Genomic DNA, 17,423 nt, shown 5'->3' with positions numbered 1-17,423 from the left:
TTGGAGTCTAGAAACAGATATATTTGCCTGTAAGCTTATGTATACAAATATGTAAATACTTAGATATTTCAAAATTTTTAAAGCTATTTTCAATATAATATATATGTTCATTGAGAATATGAATAACAAATCACATTTTATTTTACTTAATACATGTATAACAGCTAAACATGAATTCAAAAATTCTAAGACTTGTAGAATTGAGATAGAAAACAGTAAATAAAATACATAAATGCATCAACAAAATGACTATTTTTAATACCTTGATTATTCAAATGTGGCATATGTTCATTTTAAGAGATAGCCACTCACTCTAACCACCTGGGTCCTTGCTCTCCTTTTTAGCATTACGGCATTTTAAAATTATTCAACATCACATTCTGAAAACACCATATAACCATGATTCATTGGGCAGATGATTTTGTTAATACTTGGGAAGATAACTGAATCTGTCGTTAAAAACTTTCTTACAATAAGTTTCATTTTCATTAATTTTGGTGAATGCAGAAGTATTCCACTGTAATGAGCCTAGCAAATTATTCAGGGGGCATTATTCAGGGGGCAGTCTTTGCCACAGTAATAGAGAATCTTTCACAGCTATCCTTAAAGCCCTGTAGACAGGCCTCAGACAAAGGAAACCACTAGGTTTAGTCTCTCTTTTTCATCTTCCTTCTACTAATTTCAGAGTTCTATTTAAAGAGGTACCCTCAACATGGGGGGAAAATCATGAAAGATCTCAGGGGATCTTCAGAATGACTCCAATCCACATATTTTGCAGGGGAGGGCACCAGTATTCACTGGGCAATATATTCTAGAAGGAATTTTTCACAGAACTTTAATCCGAAGAAAATCTTATAGTAAGTCTCCAAAACATACTAACGTTTTATAAGTTTGGAGGATCTTTTCATGTCACATAAATGTTAGGAGAGAAGAGCGTTACCACAGCAGAAAATTTTTTAGTGTTTTTTTTTCTTTCTCTTCTAATAAATTACTCATAGATTTGCTCAGCAGAAAAGTTAAAATTGGCAATTTATGCATTTGCAACTTCTTTTTTGTCAAAGTTAATGCTACTGATCTTCAGAGCTACACAAATACTCCCCAAAGTACTGTTTTAGTTCTGTGATATGTATTTTTTTCTTTCATGTGTTTTGCTTACATACATAACTCATAACAATAGCTACCATATATAAAGTGAAAAATGCCTCATATATATCATACACTAACAAAGTTATGAAAGATGGGGTAAATTCTAGATATAGATGAGGAAATTGAGGCTTAGATAAGTTAACTGCTTTGTCTAAAACTACATACATAGTAAGAATTGGAATGGTGATTTGAACCAGAACTTTGATTCTTGTGTCTTATCAAAATATTATTGCATTATAACATTATTATACATATGTATTAGGTGAATAACATTTGACATGTAGTATAATATTTTGTCATATTTTGCTTCCTCAAAAATATTGTTCATACAAACATTAAGAAATAAAATACATGAAATATATTACTTTCCACATACAGTGGATCTGGTATTAACAAAATAATTATATTAATAAGTTTTTGGACAGGGAGACAGTACCTGCAGGCAGGTATATTAACAATATTTGTAGGCCGGGCGCGGTGGCTCAAGCCTGTAATCCCAGCACTTTGGGAGGCCGAGACGGGCGGATCACGAGGTCAGGAGATCGAGACCATCCTGGCTAACACGGTGAAACCTCGTCTCTACTAAAAGAATACAAAAAACTAGCTGGGCGAGGTGGCGGGCGCCTGTAGTCCCAGCTACTCGGGAGGCTGAGGCAGGAGAATGGCGTAAACCCGGGAGGCGGAGCTTGCAGTGAGCTGAGATCTGGCCACTGCACTCCAGCCTGGGTGGCAGAGCGAGACTCTGTCTCAAAAAAAAAAAATAAATAAATAAAACAATATTTGTGTTTTATTGTATTTCAGTCAAGAATAATCAATGAGGTGGAGAGAGTGTGAATCTGAACTACTAAACTACAATTTATTCTGAATGTCAGGAAAGTGTAATACTTAGTTAAAACCATTTCCTCTCATTGTTCTAATGACACTTCTCTCCTTTACTGGAATTTTTAAAGTATTGCTATTGTTTCTATTTTGAAATGGCACACAAGAATCTTTGAAAGGCCACATTTTTCTGTTTTTTTCATCACTGCACATTTGAAAGCTTGGTGTGATAAGATTTGATTACAGGTGATTCTGTTCATTTTTTTGGGAACCAAAAGTACCATAAGTCTCAAACAAATTCGTTCGTGAAGTTTTGATTTTTTTCATCTCTCATCCCCATCCTTATTTATTAAATTTTCCTTATTATTGTACACAAGTATGAAAACAAAGCAAAACCACTGTATTAAAATTTAATCCTACAATTATTTAGACAGTGATAATTTGTGTTACAAATATCTTTATCACCTTAAGAAAACATTCTTCTACCATAGTCATTCTAGTACATGGGAATGTATTTTTAAGGCACGGATAGATTAAAAGAGGATAATTTAAATGGCATGGCCTTGGACTCCATTGTAAAATGAAGCTAAGTAATTAAAGAGATTGAGATATATTTAGAATGATAATGTGAATTAGTGGGAAAATATGATTCAATTTGCTAACACTTCTAGGAATGTGGAGGAGGAAGGTTATTAGCAGTGGACTATACTGATTTACATTTATGTCACTAGAAGCAGATGTAAAACAAGAAAACTAGTGAAACCTATCAAATGATAAAAACAATTTCTCCCTACTCTTCTCAACCTGACACAAACAAGCCATGAGAAAGTCCATCTGGAAACTTGGCAGTAGAAAAATTTGGCTTTTCCCAGGGTTCCTCAGAACCGGTATGGCTGACTAGGCTTGTCCCTAGTTGGGAGTTAATTTTATAGCATCTTGTCTCATTTAGCTGACTTTCTAGGCTAAGCTTTGAAATGCTTGTCAGTGGACCTTTTATCATTTTATAGGAGATAAATTTTCACGTTACAGGAAGTATTTTCTCTGCTCACTGACTTTATAGTTGTTTCAACTATATCCTATTAATTATTTTACTGTAATAGAATTATGCTGTCTTGATTTTTAACCCCTGATCAGTCAGTCTTCAGGGAATTGATTCATTGTATTATAACTTTAGCTCTTTCATTTATTATTCTTTCAACAGTATTTAAAATTTAGATTTTTTAACCTTTAAATGTATGTTATTAGTCCCTAAGTATTACTTTACATAACTTTGTTACAGTGTTTTAAACTGATGGCTTTAAACTGCTCTTACAATACACCCCAAACCTCTGACCTAACTTCTCCACTGAACTGCAGATCTATAATATTAACTACTTTCTGGAGACATTTACTTAGACGTTCCCAAAATGTTTGAAACTCAAGATGTACAAGGCAGAATTCCTTGATTCCCCATTAATTCTGATCTACCTGTCTTCGCCTACTGGAAACCCAGTGTCTCATAACAAGAAACTTAATGATAATCCTTGAATTTACCTTTTTGTCGATGACCATAGCCTGTAAATCATCAAATTCTGCCAGTGCTACTTCCTTAATCTTTCCCTATACTTTGCCTCTACTGCTTTAATCTCTCCCTATACTTTACCTCTACTGCTAGTGATATTACCATAGTTTGAGTCTTCATTATTGCTCTTCTCTTCTGGACATGAATTCAAAACCTATCTGCAACCTTACTAGTTGTGACTTTGAATAACTTTAACCTATTTGAACCTAAGTTTTCTTACCTGTTAAATAAAATATATTAAATTCTGCATACTTGTTTGTTTGAGGGTTTTTTTTTTGCTTTTTTTTTTTTTTTACTACAAATTGTGATAATATAGGCTAATCACATGGGCAATGCCTAATTTATAATAAGCATTCATTAAAGCTGCATTTGCAATAGCTTTTGATTGATACATCAAAAACTACAACTTGAGAGACTACTGTTTCACGCATCTGGCAAGATAGACAAGTAATTAGGCAATTTTAATACATGTTGCAAGTGCCCCAATAGGCATGGTCACATGGGAATACACAGGCAGGACATCTAACCAAGTCTTAAAAATCTAGAAGATTGGTGAGTAAGCTACAAGCTGAAGAATTAGTAGGAATTAAAAAAGAGGAAAAACTTTCAGGAGATAGAAATGGCATATGGCAACAAGTGAATGAACAAGAGATTTATTTGTAAGTCTTTAAATTTAGTATGGTTGAAGCGTAGCTAGTCATAAGGAGGAGTGGAAACATTATTATTAGTAAGAACATATATGTGGAATATCCCCAAAATCAATAAAGAATCCTTCAATAATAAGAGTGTAAAATGAGATAAGTACATTAAAAATTCATGCATACACACGTGTGCATACATATGAACATACACACACACACACACACAGAGAGTTTCCCTGTATTTCTCAAATAATTAGTTATAATTAGTTAATATAGTACGTAGAGATTCCATGCATAACTGCAAAAAAGTATGCAAAATATGTAGGATTATAATATAAATATAAATGACTATAAAGAAAATGATGAGCTCTATTGAGGGTATTTATAAGATCTTGAAAGACTGATGGAGATTCCATGTATCTTGAGGAAAATCTCAGTGTTATGAAGATGCCAACTCTTTCAAATTCAACTTTAAATTTAATGTATAGTAACCAAAATCCAATGAGCATTTCATGTATTTATTTTAATGTTAAAAAGATGTTTCTAGAATTCTTTTGTAAAAACAACTCTTGATAAGAAGAGCCAGGGAATTTCTGATAAAGTTAGAAAGGAATACTTGCCCAGATAAATATTAAAGCTAATATAATTGACAGAACAATAAATACACTTAAAACCACATGTATTATATATACATACATATTGTATATTATACATATTTTTGTTCATAGTAAATTTAGACTGTAAATTCAATAAGAAATAAGTAATTCAGTAAATAATGTGGATATTTCTATGTACTTCACAAAACCTGAATGAAACTAAAATAGTTATATTCTACCTCACATTTAAAATCAAAGTAATTCCAGAAGGAAGAAAGCATAGATACGTTTGTTTAATAAAACTTAAGTGGAACAGGTACATCCTTGTACAGCACCAAAAGCAAGAAGTACCAAAAAAATGGATAAATTTGATCACATAAAAACATTCTTCAAAAATTTAAAGGAAAACGACAAACTGGGGTGGTGCTGTTAGCCACCAGTTGTGAAAACGCATGATGATGTGTACTTGTCACTGTTTTGCATTACACAGAGTTCTTAGTAAAGATATCTGGTAAGCTGTAACACTTAAGGGAATCACGTCCTTCAGTTCTAGACATTTTTCTTGAATTATGTCTTTAATTATGTTCCTTTCTCCTATTTCTTCTGTCCCTCCTTTGTAAATTCCTATGATATTGATATTGGATTATTTGTACTAGTCCTCCAATTTTTTTCTCTTATTTTTCATCTATTTATCCTTTTGCTCTATTTTCTTGAGAAGTTCCTCAATTTTATATTCCATCTCTTCTAATGAATTTTCAATTCTGCTATCATATTTATAATTTCCAAAATTCATGTCTTCTAACTTTTGTCTTTAACATCCTGTTATTATTTAACAGATGTAATATATTCACTTTCTACCTTTAATGTATTTCCTCCAAGTTACTTTTGCTTTGGGCTCTGTTTCCTTAAAGATCTAATATTATTTTGTTATTTCCTTAAAGATCTAATATTATTTTGTTATTTGCTCCTATTTATATGTTGGAAGTGAAAAAAGCTATACGCATGAAAGAAGTAATCAGCTGTTGGCTACAGGATAATTTACCAGGTCATTTCAATAAGAAAACCCTCACATCTTAATCTTTAGGTCTGTTCTACTGTACTGTTTAGATTCTCAGAGAACACACTATAAATCTGCTTCCTAGAAAGAGTAAGCAATTCTATGAAAGGGGAGTGGAAAGAAATCTGGGGAAATGCAAAATTAAAAACATAAACTTTCATTTAACCCCCCTTTTAACCATAGTATCACCTCCCAGCTGGGACCAGGTTCTACAATAAAAAGAATACACCTCTGGTTCTCTCTGGAGAGAGAAAGTCTCCTACTTGAGCAGAATGGAAGAGAAAATCAAAGGGTCCAACTAATTTTTAATCTGATCTTCAAACTCACCATATTTACTACTACCTCCAAGGTAACTAACACTGCCAGTTTCTGTAGTGTAAGTCGGAATGCTCTGGGTTTTCTCCATAGCAATCTTATGATTTAACTTTCTCAAGTCTGCATCATTTACCACTTATCCATCTGCTTTCTAGCTTCCAAAGATGTTTTCATTTTTTTTCATCATTTAATATCATTTTACAGTTTCAGGAGGAAGCAGAACCAAATGAAAACATAATGAGTGGTTCAACATACACCATCTTCAACAAAGCAGACCTAATGCTGAAAACTTGAAAGCCTGCATTCAGTATGTGATTATTCATTTAGTCCAGGCAAAAATGAATCAATCAATAGAGATAAATTCTCCAGCTGCAAAGGAAAGAAACTTAGGATCAAGAATCCAGATAGATCTTTCTTTACACAGCAACAATGAAATTACTATATTATTGTTAAATAGATGCCTAACTACATTCAGAAATCCTATTACTAGAAACAAACAAACAAAAAAAAACTAAAAATGTCATTAACATTCAAATACTATGTTGCTTTTTCCTGTTTTCTTCTAAGAGTGTTATAGTTTTACCTTTTATGTTTAGGTCTTTGACCCATCTTGAGTTAATTTTTCTATATAGTGCAAGTTAAAGATCCAACTTTAGTTCTCCCAACACCATTTATTCAAAAGACTGTCCTTTCCGCCACTGAACGGTCTTGGGACCCTTGTCAAAAATACATTTACTGTATATGTAAGTGTTTATTTCTGTGCTTTCTATTTCATTCCATTTGTCTATGTGTCTGTCTTTATAACAGACTGCATCTTTGCAGTAAGCTTTGAAATCAGGAAGCATAAGACCTTTGATTTGTTCTTCTTTTTCTCTCTGTTTTTGGCTACCCAGCATATCTATATATTCCATATAAATTTTCAGATGGATTTTTCTATTTCTGCAAAAAAAAATTCATTAAATATGTAAATCACTTTAGGTAGTTTCAGCATCTTAAAAAATAGTAAGTCATGCAATCCATAAACATGAGATGTCTTTTTATCTGTATCTTCTTTAATTTCTCTTAGCAATGTTTTATAGTTTTCAGTGTACAAGTCTTGCCTCCTTACTTAAGTTCATTCCTTAATATTTTATTCTTTTGATTCTATTGTAAATGAAATTGTTCTCTTAATTTCCTTCTTTATAATATTCATTTTATTACATAAAAATCCAACTGATTTTTGTCTGCTGATTTTGTGTCCTTCAACTTTGCTGAGTTAATATTATTAGGTCAATGGGTTTTTTTTGTGAACTCTTTAAGATTTTCTAAAATATATAAGATCCACTCAACTGCAGATAATTTCAGTTCTTTTCAATTTGGATGCTTTTTATTTCTTTCTCTTCTCTAGTTGCTCTAAGACATGCAGGACTATGTTGAATAGTAATTGTGAAAGTGAGCATCTTGCCTGTTTTTTGTATTGGGGAAAAGTTTTCAGTCTTTCACCACTGAGTATGATGTCAATTGTGAGATTTTCTTACGTGGCCTCTATTTTATTGACGTAGTTTTTTTTTCTATTCCTAGTTTTTTGTTATTTTTTCTCATGAAAGGGTGTTGAATTTTGTCAAATGCTTTTTCTGCATGAGATGATCCAGTTTTTCCCTTGATCATGTGTTTACAACTACAAATTTCCCGGTTAGCATTGCTTTGCCACATCCCGTATGTTTGTTATATTCCTTTTCTTTCCATTTGTCTCAAGGAATTTTCTAATTTCCTTTTTGACACTTTTTTTTTAAGTGTATATTGTTTAAGTTCCATATATTTGTGAATTTGCAAGTTTTCCTTCTGTTGATTTTTAGTTTTATTTGATTGTGATCAGAAAAGATACTTTGCAAAATTTCCATTTTATAAAACTTATTGAGATTTGCTTTTTGCACTAATATATGGTCTCTTACCGTGAGTATTCTGTGTGCACTTGAGAAGGATGTGTATTCAGCTGGTTGAGTGTGGTGTGTTCTGCATGTTTATTAGCTCCAATTAGTCTATAGTATTTGTCAAGACCTCTATTTCTTTATTAAACTTCTGTCTGGTTGTCTTATCCATTATTTCAGGTGGTGCAGTAAAGTGTCCTACTATATTATTTTAGAGCTTCCTGTAGTTCCCTTCAATTCTGTCAGTGCTTATTTTGTACATTTTCAAGCTGGTGTTTGGTGCAAATATGTTTATAATTGTTACACTCTCTCATTAAATTGACCCTTTAAAATTGTATCGTATTCTTCTTTGCCTCTTAAAACAGTCTTTGACTTAAAGTCTATTTTTATAATATTGGTATAGCCACTCCTACTCTCTTTCGTTACCATTTGCATTGAATATCTTTTGTCCACCCTTTCACTTTAAGACTTATGTGTGTCTTTAGATCCAGAGAGAGTCTCTTGTACACAGCATAGAGTTAGATGTTGTGTTTGTTAATCCATTTTACCAATGTATGTATTTTGACTGGGGAGTTTATTCATTTGCTTTTGAAATTATTACTAATAGGAAAACACTTGCTTTTGCTAATTCGTATTTGTTTTCTGTATGTCTTATAGCTTTTTTGTCTCATTTCTTTTATTAGTGCTTTTCTTTTTGTTTAGTTGAATTTTCGAATTACGTATCTTTACTTCCCTCTTATTTCCATTTGTGTGTATTCTATAATTATTTTATGATTATCATGGGAATTACATATAACATCTTAAAGTTATAACAATCTGTCTAAAACTGATACCAATTTAACTTCAGTCACATACAAAAACTCTAATCCTTTATATATCTGCACTCTCACTTTATTTTCAGAATTTTACTGTAAATTGACAAGTTATAATTGTATATATTTAGGGGGTACAATGTGATGTTATGATATATGTATATAATGTGGAATGAGAAAATTAACCTAATTAATAATCCATTCCCTCAAATACTTATTTTTTGTGGTGAGAATATTTAAAATTTACTCTCAGCAATTTTGAAATATACATTAACTATAGTCACCATGTCATATAACAGATCACCAAAAATTATTCATCTTGTCTAATTGAAACTTTGTGCCCTTTTACCAGAATCTCCTCATGCCTCCCACCTCCAGTCCCTGGTAACTATTACTGTATTTTCTGTTTCTATAAATTCTATTATTTTAGATTCCACATACAAGTGAGATCATGCAGTATGTCTTTCTGTGCCTGACTCATTTATTTACAATAATGTCCTCCAGCTTCATCCAAATTGTCACAAATGACAGAATTTCCTTTTTAAAGGCCAAATAGTATTCCATTATGTGTATATACATATATCATTTATTCTTCGTTTGATGATAGATTTTTCCATATGTTGGCTATTGTGAATAATGCTACAATAAACATAGAAGAGCAGATATTTCTTCAATATTCTGATTTCAAATACCAGAAGTGGGATAGCTAGATTATATGGTAATTCTATTTTTGAGAAACCTCCATATAGCTTTCCATAATGACTGTACCAATTTACATTCCCACCAGCAATGTACAAATGTTCCCTTTTCTCTGCCTCCCTGCCATCACTTATCTTTCATCCTCTTGATAACAGTCATTCAGACAAGGGCAAGTTGACAATTTTGTTGTGATTTTAATTTATATTTCCCTGATTATTAGTAATGTTGAGTCTTTTGTTACATATCTGTTAGCTATTTGCATGACTTCTTTTGAAAAATATCTATTCAGGTTCTTTGCACTTTTTAAAATTATGTTCCTTGTTTTATTGAGTTGTAGGAGTTTCTCATATATTTTTTATATTAACCCCTTATCAGATCTATGGCTTGCAAATATTTTCTCCCAATCTATAGGTTGTCTCTTCACTCTGTTGATTGTGTCCTTTGCTTTGTGGAAGCTTTTTAGTCTGATGTAATTGCTTTTTCCATTTTTGCTTTTGTTGCCTGAGCTTTAACATCCCATCTAATTACTCAGACTAATTTTGTGTAGCTTTTGCCCTATGTCTTCCTCTAGTATTTTTACAGTTTTAAACTTTAATTTTTAAATTATTAATCAATTTTTGTATATGGTGTGAAACAAAAGTTCAGTTCTATTCTTCTGCATGTAGATATCCAGTTTTCCCTACATTTGTTTTATTGAAGAGACTGCCATTCTCTTATTGTGTGTTCTTGACACCTTTGTTGCAAATTAATTAACTGTAAATGTATGGGTTCATTTCTGGGCTCTCTAGTTTGTACCATTGGTCAATGTATCTATTTTCAGCCAGTGGCATGTTGTTTTTATTACTATAGCTTTGTATTATTTTTTGAAGTCAGGTAGTGTGATACCTCCAACTTTGTCCTTTCTGCTCAATATTGCTTAGGATATTCAGATTTTTGTGGTTTCATATACATTTTGCATTTTTTATATTTTTAAGAATTCCATTATAATTTTGATAGGGATTACAGTAACTGTATATTACTTTGAATAGTATGGACATTTCCACAATATTAATTCTTCCAATCTATGAATAGAAAATATCTTTGTACTTATTTATATCTTATTTCATTTATTTTGTCAATGTTTTATAGTTTTTAATTGTACAAATATTTTACTTCTTTGATTAAATTCATCCTCTCACTTTATGTCATGTATGTCACAAATTACATGTTTATATATTATGTATTCATTAACAGCTTTATAATTGTTTTGTGCATTTTTTATTTAAAATATTGTAGGACATAAGTGTAGTTACAAATAAAACTGAAATACTATTTTTTATATTTTTATGTACTTATCTTTATTGAAGAATTTTATATGTTTGTATGACTTAAGTTGCTATCTAGCACTCTTTCATTTCAACTTGAAGAAATCCCTTTAGCATTTCATGTAAGACAGGTTTAATGGTAATGAAGTCCCTCAGCTTTTTTGGTTTGTCTGGAAATGTCTTAATTCCTTTCACATTTCTGAAGGACAGAATTGCCAAACATGTAACTCTTAGTTGAAAAGCTTTTCTTTTTTTTCTACACTTTAAATATACCACACAACTGCTTCTTGTCTGCAAGGTCTCTGCTGAGAAACTCATTGATAGTCTTACTGAGCATCCTTGTTCATAAGAATAAGAAAGTTCGCTTGCTGCTTTTAAGATTTTTCTCTTAAGTCTTTGGCTTCTGACAGTTCGATGATGTGTCTTGGTGTGTCTAATAGAGTTTAAACTACTGTGAATCTGTTGAATTTCTTGGATTTGTATATCCACATATTTTCTCAAATTTGGGAAATGTTCAGGCATTATTTGCTCAGATGATTCCTCTGCTCATTTCTCTCTTCTCCTGTTTGGCCTCTCATCCACCAATGGTTCACTTGATAGTGTCCGGTAAGTTCCATAGCCTCTGTTCACTTTTCTTATTTATTTTTCTTTATTTTATTTACATTTGATAATTTTAAGTGATCTGCCTTTAAATTCACTGATTCTTTCTTCTTCTGTTTGAGTATTCTGTTGAACCCCTCTGGTTGATTTTTCATTTCATTTATATTTTTCGACTACAGAATTTTTGTCCAGTTCTTTTAAATAAATTGTCCGTTGAGATTCTAATTTTGTTCATATATTACTTTCCTAATTATGTTTTATTCTTTGCCCACGTCTTCCTTTAGCTCTTTGAACATATTCAAGACAGTTGTCTTGTCAAATATTTGTCCAGTAAGTCAGATGTATGTTTTTGTTTCTTTGTTTTCTTCAGGAACAAAGCCTAAAAGTCTAAAACCATTGTTATAGACTGAATTGTGTCTACTCCCCACAAAAAAATTTAAATGTTAAAAACTCTAAACTTCAATGTGACTGTATTTATAATAATGCCTCTAAGGAGGTAATAAAGGTTAAATTAGGCCATAATGATGAGTCCCTAATCTAACAGGACTGGTACTTTTGTAAGAAAAAGAAGACAAACCAGAGATTCCTCTTTCTTTGTGCATACACACAGAGGAAAGGCCATGAGAGGACACAGTGAAAAAACAAATATCTACAAGCCAGAAAGAGGCCTCACCAGAAACCAATCCTGACACCACCTTGATTTATTTTAAGCCTACAAAATTGTGAGAAAACCAGTTTTTGTTATTTATGCCACCCTATCTGTGGTATTTTGTTATGGCAGAGGGTTTCTGGAGATGTATTTTGTTTGTTCAAACAAAAGGTTTCTGGTGATTTATTTTGGTTATTTGAATGATTTGTTCCCCTATTTCTTTATATGCTTTGTGATCTTTTCTTGAAAACTGAACATGAAAAAAAAAAGAGAAACCTCTCTCATTTTTGCATGGAAGACCTTCACTAATTATCAGGCCCCTGAGCCTTGAGATTACCTCATGGTGAAGATTTAAGTTCTTCTTAGGCCTTCTCAGGCCTGTCTGAGCCTGTATGTCCTTTTAAAAAAATATATATTTTCCCATGTTGCTTTTAAATGTCTTAAATTTGCAGAGTCTGACTTCAACTTCTTCTTAAGGCCCTAGATGCTTCATTATATTCCTCTGCCTATAATCTCTTGCCCCCCAGCAATCCATGGGCCTGAACATTCCCTTTACACATCATGGTAATGTATATTTTGAATGTTATTTTAATCTTACACATTTTTTCTATGTTTGTTCATGTAATCTACAGATATAAATTATTTTATTACATTTTGCCTTATAGTTTAATTTTTTTAAAAGAAAAACTGTTGTTTTTTTATAAACTTGTAGCTTTCATATTCATGTTTAATTAGTCCTTGCTCAGAGTCATACTAGATCAAGTTAACACCTTAATTTTACTAAACCTCTAATCTATTGGCTTATGTATTAAAAGCCATATTAAGATGGAAATGGTATGTATGGCTGCTGTATTTTCTGACACTTTACATTTAAAAAATATTTTTTGTTGCCCTCACATTTTTCTTCAAATTTCTGTTGACATTTTTCCTTTTTTTCTAGGAATTAAGTGTCATAAAGAAGAATGAGGCTAGTTGGACTTCTTCTTTATACATGGTATGTTTAACACTGTTTCACCAGCCAGAATAATTATAGGGTTTTATCCTTACATAAATGCTTAAAGATTCCTTAAAGACTTTTTTCTCCTAAAAATTCCTGAGTCTGTTAATCTGTTAATAACAGTGTGTTATTTTAGTTCAGAAATGTGTTTTATCAAAAATTTGATGAGGCCATGTTTCTTATAATTTTAGAGCCTCAAACTCATATCATCTAAAATATTCAAAAATCTGTAATATGTAATATGCACTTAGCAACTCATAGAATACTAACAAATTGATCATATATTGAGCCATATAAAAATAATTCCTAAAAGTGGAAATTGTACTGGCTTCATTTGTGATTATAAATACTTTACATTTTTAAATTAATAAGAAATTATATTATTAAAAAACCAACAAACCATATAGCAATTTTCAGTCTGTTACATATCTTTTGCGTCAATGACAATATTTTTAACATACAATATTTTCAAAATATATAACACATAGAAATAGAAGCCTTGAGTGGAATTATCAAGGCAGAAGCTAAAAGTTTATTCAACAAACTTTGTTCACAAAATGTGATAGCCTCAATTGTTTTACATGTGAGTTTTCTCAAATTCTCAAGAAATAGATAATTTCCCATTTATAAAATATTTAGGAAAATACTTGTTATGATTATACCTAACAAGATATATAAAATGAAGAAAGCCAGTATTACTGATGAATATAAGTGCTAAAAGTCTAAATAATATTTCAGCAAATTGAATCTCACAATCTTTCATGAAATGATGTAATACATAGCCAATTTTATTTCAGAAATAGAAGATCTGTGTCCCTTATTCTCAGCATTTGATTTTGCCTCTTAAATCACTTAGAATACAGAGTTCATACACTGTAGATGCTCTGAACTTCTCCCCTTTAATATTTAGGTGCCTTTCCAATAATAATTGTCCAGCTGGCCTTTCAATCCCAACTCTTTTTGTTTCCTTTAGAATTTTTCCCAACACTTTGTTTCCACCTCAATTTCCTACAACTTCAATAAGTCCTTTTGATTGATTCATTCCTTTTCTTTTTTTTTTTTTTTTTTTTTTTTTTGAGACGGAGTCTCGCTGTGTTGCCCAGGCTGGAGTGCAGTGGCGCAATCTCGGCTCACTACAAGCTCCGTCTCCCGGGTTCCCGCCATTCTCCCGCCTCAGCCTCCGAGTAGCTGTTACCAATTCTTCTTCCTTTCTTCACAGAATTCCTTTTCTACCTCCACTTCCTTGTCATATACTTACTCCTTAACCATCTACAATTTATATTCTGTCCCACTTACCCCAAGATCTCCAACTTCTTACATGTCCAAACAAGTAGATTTTTATCATACTCTGCAATCACTGACTGATCTATAAAATTGATGCTGTTGACCACTCTCCTTTTACTATAGTGCCTCTGTTCTTTATTGAGTTTCCTTCCATGTCTCAGAGCACTTTTCTCTTGCTTCTTTGGCCATCCCTACGAAACGTGTCTTTTTTTTTTTTTGAAATGGAGTCTCTCTCTGTCACCCAGGCTGGAGTGCAGTGTAGTGTGCGATCTCGACTCCCTGCAGCCCCAACCTCCCCGGTTCAAGCGATTCGCTTGCCTCAGGCTCCTGAGTAGCTGGAATTACAGGTACATGCCACCAAGCCCAGCTAATTTTTGTATTTTTTATAGAGATGGGGTTTCACCGTGTTGGCCAGGCTGGCCTGAACTCCTGACCTCAGGTGATCCAGCCACCTTGGCCTCCCAAAGTGCTGGGATTACAGGCATGAGCCACTGTGCCCAGATAAAATATTTCTGACCTGGATCCTCTTGTCACCCAGTACCCTCTTTCTAATGGGTTGCATCCACTCTCTTTATTTTGTATAATACTATTATGCAAATCTACATTTCTATATTCTTACATAAGTCATAAAAAGCACCAAGAAGAGGGCCTAGGAGAAAGCAATTTTTAGCCATCTGCCTGCTCAATCTCTTCCTCTCTTACACGTTTCTTTCCCCTTCTTTCTTTATTTCCAGTTTTCAAGTCCTTTTAACCTCAAGAATCAACATTTCTATTCTCTTCCAGACATATACTGATAGCACTTCTGTCCCCAAACCCAAGACCTGCAATACATAAAAGTGCATCTCACTGTTCCATTTATTTTCTAAATCCTCCCAATTACCCAATATAACTTCATACCACTTTCAAAGTTATTTTCCTAAATCATGGATAAGACCAGTATATCTCTCCCATCAAACATCTTCAATGGTCACATTGCTTACAGAATTAAGTTTGAGTTCTCTAACAGAGTATTTAAGATCTTCCAAACTCTGACATTATTCTTCCATTAGTATAGAATACAAAAAATTCCATTTGTATAGAATACAAAAAATTTCCATTATTTTGTATTCTATATGGAAGTCACACAAACCACTTATCATTTTGCTATTTCCTAAACCTACTTCATACTTCCAAGAATTCATATGTGAAACTGCTTATTTTGTATTATGCTGTTTCACTTGTTCCATACTCTGCCTTGTATCATAGTTTGCCCATGTCAATTTTCCAAAACTTTTCTGTAAACTCTTAAGGGCAAGTTCCATGCTTTAGCTACATGTGTATTCATGAAAGTTATGAACATTTATATTGTAGAAGCCCAATAAACATTTGTGGCTAGAAGGATGGATGGTTCAATGGGTAGATGCATGAATGAATTAGGATAGATAACATTTTCCCTTACAGGTGATTTTGCAAATAACTGAAATGAACATTCATCTAATTGAGTTTTATGTAATACATTGTAATCTTTATTGAGCTCACGTGTTACATCAGAAAGTACAGTAAGACACCCAAAGTGACAAAAGTAATACATGATCTCAGGAGGAAAAATTATGACCTGTTTAATCTCAAATTAGTTTATGATACCTGAAATCCTCAAAGAAGCTTTATCAGAGGTTGAGTAAATATAAATAAATATTTAGCAAATAGGAAAGTTTTCTTAGTAAACTGGGTAAATTCTTAGCAGAGAAGCTGAGTAATTATTTAACAATGTTGCTCCAACTACACTAGAAACTACTAAGGCCATATTGGACGCTCTAAGTAAAGAAAACTCTACGTTTACTCATTAGCTTCCCCTTGAAATGTTCAAATCACATCCCAGTTGATCCACTGATTTCCACCTGTATAATATTACACAGCTGGCCAAGACTTCCTCCAGAAAATTAACCAAAAAAAAAAAAAAAACCACAAAATAATTTTTTACATTTTAATAATTTATTAACTAGCCAATCTGAAAATGAACAAGGAAGATTTAGTGATTTTGACAGACTCCACAGGTCATATCTAGATTTGGGTAAAATATAACTAAAAAAATGAGTGTATAGAAAGTATAAGATCCCCATAAGAGTGTAAGCCAGGAGCAAGATGGCCGAATAGGAACAGCTCCAGTCTCCAACTCCCAGCGCGAGCGACACAGAAGACCGGTGATTTCTGCATTTTCAACTGAGGTACTGGGGTCATCTCTCTAGGGAGTGCCGGACAATCGGTGCGGGTCAGCTGCTGCAGCCTGAGCAGCGTGAGCTGAAGCAGGGCGAGGCATTGCCTCACCTGGAAGCTCAAGGGGGAAGGAAATCCCTTTTCCTGGCCAGGGGAACTGAGACACACAACACCTGGAAAATCGGGTAACTCCCACCCCAATACTGCGCTTTAAGGAAACAGGCACACCAGGAGAATATATCCCACACCTGGCCGGGAGGGTCCCACGCCCACGGAGCCTCCCTCACTGCTAACACAGCCGTCTGCGGTGATCTATCCGCAAGGCAGCAGCGAGGCTGGGGGAGGGGCGCCTGCCATTGCTGAGGCTTAAGTAGGTAAACAAAGCCGCTGGGAAGCTCGAACTGGGTGGAGCTCACAGCAGCTCAAGGAAGCCTGCCTGTCTCTGTAGACTCTACCTCTGCGGACAGCGCACAGCTGCAGTCCATTAGGGGAAAGAGCGGGGCCGCTGCAGACCCGAACGACTCTGTCTGACAGCTTTGGGGAGAGCCGTGGATCTCCTAACGAGGAGGTTGAGATCTGAGAACGGACAGACTGCCTGCTCAGGTGGGTCCCTGACCCCTGAGTAGCCTAGCTGGGAGACATCCCCCACTAGGGGCAGTCTGATACCCCACACCTCACAGGGTGGCATCACCCCTGAGAGGAAACTTCCAAAGAAAGAATCAGACAGGTACACTCGCTGTTCAGCAATATTCTATCTTCGGCAACCTCTGCTGCTGATACCCAGGCAAACAGGGTCTGGAGTGGACCTCAAGCAATCTCTAACAGACCAACAGACACTCCTTC

Source organism: Trachypithecus francoisi, unplaced genomic scaffold (assembly GCF_009764315.1).
Source record: "Trachypithecus francoisi isolate TF-2019V2 unplaced genomic scaffold, Tfra_2.0 Lachesis_group1, whole genome shotgun sequence".
Classification (NCBI taxonomy): Eukaryota; Metazoa; Chordata; class Mammalia; order Primates; family Cercopithecidae; genus Trachypithecus; species Trachypithecus francoisi.
The sequence above is the reverse complement of the archived record's forward strand: the minus strand, read 5'-3'. Positions refer to the sequence as shown.